Raw genomic sequence first — 5,881 nt, forward strand, 5'->3', positions numbered from 1 at the left:
GAGTTGTCCATGGTACTGCAGTTCCTTTTGGCCAGCCAAAAGCACCACCTGTCCTCCTCTGGCTCCAACAAGTAACTGACTATCATCTGCATTGAAAGGAACTCAGAGTGTTGCAACTAAATACAAGATGGAACAGATTGTTTAGCATAAGTAGTTAAAAAATATTGTAAGAGACCATTCAAGGTGAAGTGGCAAGTTAACTTTGTAGTCAAAACACACAAAAGAGGTGAGGAGTTAATGAGTTACAGATTGTTATAATAAACCATAAATCCAGTGTCTTTATTAAGACCACGATTTTTAGTGTCTAGCAAAGTAATAAATTTAAGCTTTCCAGCTCATCTTTTGAAAGTGTTGTGCAGATTTCCTTTGAGTACAAAGACTGAGAGGTCATATATGTGAAAGTATTCTTTTAGGAAAAGTGTTCATCCACTGGTGATATGGTATTTTTGTCTTTTATCATTTTTCTGTGTGAATTCATTCAATAGAGTAGTTGTTATTGGGGCATTTAGTGCACTGGATGATATATGCCATATGTTGTGATAGCATGTGTAGAACCCATGGATCTTGAAAGGTGAGGGGGGGGTATTGATCATCATATCCTAGAACCAACACAGCTACAATAACACTGCAAGTGTGCCAAACAACTAACATATAAGCACATTTATACCAGTATAGCTGCATCTACACTAAGAAGGGTTGTATTATTTTAATAATACCAGCATAATTAAAGAGAATGGAGTTGTCTAAGTACACAAATTGTAAGTCCCACCTCAGCCAATGGAACTTCATCAGGTACTTAAATCTTTGCTGAACTAAGCCCTATGCAAAATGAAGGCAGTGGAGAATTAGGTTCACTTGTGTACCTATGTACATCCCATCTTATTCATCAATCTGCTGTATTGCAGTCTTACATATGGAACGTAAAAAATAGCATTTTCAGCACTGCAATATCATTTCTAGACTGCAATCAAAGAGATGATCATTTCTGGAAAAATCACTCAGCCAAAGGATATGGCACCATTCAGAAGAGGGGAAGGAATTAAATATTTTCCTGCCCTTATTTCAATTCATGGTGTGATACAGCAGAGGTGGAGGGCAGCAGGAGAGTGGGAGGTGTATAAGCCTCAGGTTGATCAGAGACTTATTTCCTCTGGACTAAGGAGAAGTTACTACAGGGTAATTAGAGCACCTGGAGCTGATTAAGGTCCCATCCGAGACCTAATAATGCTGCTTCAGTCAGACAGGAAAGCTGACTGCAGTTTGGAGGAGTAATGGTGTCGAACAGAGGATCAGAGTACCAGGGAGAGGGAAACCCTGCCCAAGAAGGGCAGAGGGACTCCACCAGCATGGAGGACTGAGAGAAACCCAGCCCAAAGGGAAAGAGGGAAGAAGTCTGTGAAGCTGAAGGGGCTGGGGCTAGAGGAGGGGGTGAACCTAGGTCCCTCCCCCATTCCCCTTCTCTCCCTCTCCAGGGCATTAGTGGAGTCCAAGAATAGGGGCAGGGGCAGTTCCCTGACCCACCACACCAAGCAAAAGTGCGGGACTCACCACAGTAGCATTGGCCATTTGCCACACGGGGTATCATTAGTTCTGTACATGTGATGTTATACAGGTGACTAGAATTATGAGGTCATACTCCTCATAGATGAAGAATTCAAACCTGATCTTACTAAGATCAATAGCAGGGTTTTTCCCTTAGCTCCAACTGGAAAGGGAGAAGACCAAGAAAGAGAGAATAGTGAGTTAAACATCACGTCTACCCCAATAAAGTCTGTGGGTGAAGACTGTGCCTTGTGAGAGAAGAGACCATGAAGTACAGTTACTTTACTAATTAACCTCTCATTACTGGTTACATCAGCTTAGAGGAGCAGGAAATGCTGGATATGTTAATTCTTGTAATTTAATTACCATTACTGATTTCCATTACCATCTCACTCACACTTACTGCTACTCATTCATCCTTCACCTCCAATGAGAAATGGATACCTTCAGGAATGAGATTAAGAAATCAGGAGCTAGAGACTTCCATCCCCACTGCTGTGTTTACATACCCATGAGAATGTCAATGTACAATTAGAAGCCTTGCTGGGTGCACATCTTTATGAATTGCATGAATCATACTTCCAAAGACTCTCAGTAAATTATTTTTACAGTTATTTCTAACATAGAGCTTAAAAGTTCTAGAGGGTGACTATTCAGACCATTCTTTCAGATGATCATGATTCTGTATTGTGATTCACAACTACGAACAGAGGACCAAGTTTGGAATCCATTTGAAATACGATAAAATCAAAATTTGCCAATGATGTCAAAGAGAGATCAGTATGAGACAGGTTTGCAAGATTCTTTTTCCATCTGAGAAAAAACAGAGTTAGTGTCATTCCATACAGTCAGTTAGAATAGCTTAACCCATCCCTGAACAAAGCCTAACTAACCAGGCTCTGTTTTCAGAAATCTGTGTGGATTGCAGCAAAGAAATCTAATTCTCCAGCCTGTAGGTAGGAACTTGAACAGAACATAACTACCCAGAAAGTGACATTCTAGTGTATGAGTTGCAGTAGTCACTGTTCTCCCTAATTCACACCTTCAATGTAGGAATTTAGGAACACTGGATCCACTTAAGCACGGATTCAGTTATTCTTCTTCAAGTCCACCCACAGTACAAACTTTGACCCTGATCACTTCAGGGTAGGCTTCCCCGAGCAGCTGCTCCAACACACTCCAAACCTGAACAGGACTGTTGTGGTTCTTGTGTATCAGAGGGCTACATGCAGACTCATGCACCTGTGTGAATTTTATTTTTAATGATACTCTGTTACAGTGTTATTTCACAGAAATCAGGCCTGATTGGGCAAAACTTTCATTGACATCAAATGAATTTTTGCATAAGAAAGGACCACAGGATCAGTGTTCTTCATTGCAAAACAATGTAACATTTAGATTCTCTTCTCAGTACAATATCTTGGTCTCACTAGCTGACAATACTGAAAAATTCTATGAAAGCTAAAAAACATTTACTTCTGATTACTGTTTGTTTCATACATAGGTTTGATAAATAGATTTGACTGGCTTTAAAAAGTGAAATTAATATGTGTTTTGATAATCTATTTAAAAGTAAGCATGTTCTGGAACTGACGTCCTTCTTGTATAACATTGCATAATAACGAACAGAGGCATATGAAAAAGAGGGCAGAGTTGGAGGGAAAAAAAAAGATAATTGCCTTGTGACTTTGCCACTGAGTAATCTATAAAGAAAAAAAATAATATGAGCACTTTCATACTATTTTACTACATCATTTTGTCTTTGACAAATGTGCATAGCTTTGAACTATTGGATTATATATGTCCCCTGTAGCTGCTTTTAAGAAGAAAGTTAAAATTTATTTTTTTTAAAGGGACCAAATTTGATCCAAAATTTAGACTTTGTAGAATTGGCTTTTATTATATTTTAATATTTCTTGATCCAACAGGAATAAGCTGTTTTTGTTAAGATAAATAGCACATAAAATGTTTGTGAACCAATATTTTAGTATTGTGCTAGTGCAGGGATCGGCAACCTCTGGCATGCGATTCACCAGAGTAAGCACCCAGGCGGGCCGGGCCCGTTTGTTTACCTGCCGCATCAGCGGGTTCAGCAGATCGCAGTCCCCATTGGCTGCGGTTCACCATCTCAAGTCAATGGGGGTGGCGGGAAGCCGGGGCCAGCACATCCCTCACCCGCGCCACTTCCCACTGACTCCACTGGCGTGGGATGGCGAACCGCGGCCAGTGGGAGCCATGATTGGCCAAACCTGCCGACACGGCAGGTAAACAAACTGGCCTGGCCTGCCCGGGTGCTTACCCTGGCGAATCGCATGCCAGAGGTTGCCGACCCCTGCACTAGCACAATGCTACAATATTGGTTCACAAATGCTTTATGTGCTATTTATCTTAACAAAAACAGCTTATTCCTGTTGGATCAAGAAATATTAAGGAGATGGGCAAGGATGTTGCCAAGTATGTCCGGTCTTGTGAGGTATGCCAAAGAGTGGGTAAGCCTCAAGACCAGGTCAAGGCCCCTCTCCAGCCACTCCCCATAATTGAGGTCCCATTTCAGCGAGTAGCTGTGGATATTCTGGGCCCTTTCCCAAAAAAGACGCCCAGAGGAAAGCAGTACGTACTGACTTTAGTGGACTTTGCTACCCAGTGGCCAGAAGCAGTAGCTCTAGGCAACACCAGGGCAAACACTGTGTGCCTGGCCCTAACAGACATCTTTGCCAGGGTAGGTTGGCCCTCCGACATCCTTACAGATTCAAGGTCTAATTTCCTGGCAGGGACCATGGAAAAACTGTGGGAAACTCATGGGGTGAATCACTTGGTTGCCACCCCGTACCACCATCAAACCAATGGCCTGGTGGAAAGGTTCAATGGAACTTGGGGGCCATGATACGAAAATTCATCAACGAATTCTCCAATAATTGGGACCTAGTGTTGCAGCAGTTGCTGTTTGCCTACAGGGCTGTACCACATCCCAGTTTAGGGTTTTCACCGTTTAAACTTGTGTATGGTCACGAGGTTAAGGGGCCATTACAGTTGGTGAAGCAGCAATGGGAGGGGTTTACGCCTTCTCCAGGAACTAACATTCTGGACTTTGTAAGCAACCTACAAAGCACCCTCCAACACTCTTTAGCCCTTGCTAGAGAGAACCTAAAGGATGCTCAGGAAGAGCAAAAGGCCTGGTATGACAGACATGCCAGAAAACGTTCTTTCATGGTAGGAGACCAGGTTATGGTCTTGAAGGCGCAACAGGCCCATAAGATGGAAGCATCATGGGAAGGGCCATTCACGGTCCAAGAGCGCCTGGGAACTGTAAACTACCTCATAGCATTTCCCAATTCCTCACTAAAGTCTAAAGTGTACCATGTTAATTCTCTCAAGCCTTTCTATTCCAGAGACTTACAGGTTTGTCAGTTTACAGTCCAGGGAGATGATGCTGAGTGGCCTGACGGTGTCTACTACGACGGAAAAAAAGATGGTGGCGTGGAAGAGGTGAACCTCTCAACCACCCTGGAACGTCTGCAGCGGCAACAAATCAAGGAGCTGTGCACTAGCTTCGCCCCATTGTTCTCAGCCACCCCAGGACGAACTGAACGGGCATACCACTCCATTGATACAGGTAATGCTCACCCAATCAGAACCCCACTCTACAGGGTGTCTCCTCATGCCCAAGCTGCTATAGAACGGGAGATCCAGAACATGCTACAGATGGGTATAATCCGCTCATCTACCAGTGCATGGGCATCTCCAGTGGTTCTGGTACCCAAACCAGATGGGGAAATACGCTTTTGCGTGGACTACCGTAAGCTAAATGCTGTAACTCGTCCGGACAACTATCCAATGCCACGCACCGATGAGCTATTGGAGAAGTTGGGACGTGCCCAGTTCATCTCTACAATAGACTTAACCAAGGGGTACTGGCAAGTACCGCTAGATGAACCTGCCAAGGAGAGGTCAGCATTCGTCACCCATGCCGGGGTGTATGAATTCAATGTCCTTCCTTTCGGCCTTCGAAATGCACCCGCCACCTTCCAGAGGCTGGTAGATGGTCTACTAGCTGGACTGGGAGAATTTGCAGTTGCCTACCTCGATGATGTGGCCATTTTTTCAGACTCCTGGCCCGAACACCTACTCCACCTGGAAAAGGTCTTTGAGCGCATCAGGCAGGCAGGACTAACTGTTAAGGCCAAAAAGTGTCAAATAGGCCAAAACAGAGTGACTTACCTGGGGCACCAGGTGGGTCGAGGAACCATAAACCCCCTACAGGCCAAGGTGGATGCTATCCAAAAGTGGCCTGTCCCAAGGTCAAAGAAACAGGTCCAATCCTTCTTAGGCTTGGCCGGAT

The sequence above is a fragment of the Gopherus evgoodei genome, chromosome 1, assembly GCF_007399415.2.
Source record: "Gopherus evgoodei ecotype Sinaloan lineage chromosome 1, rGopEvg1_v1.p, whole genome shotgun sequence".
Classification (NCBI taxonomy): Eukaryota; Metazoa; Chordata; order Testudines; family Testudinidae; genus Gopherus; species Gopherus evgoodei.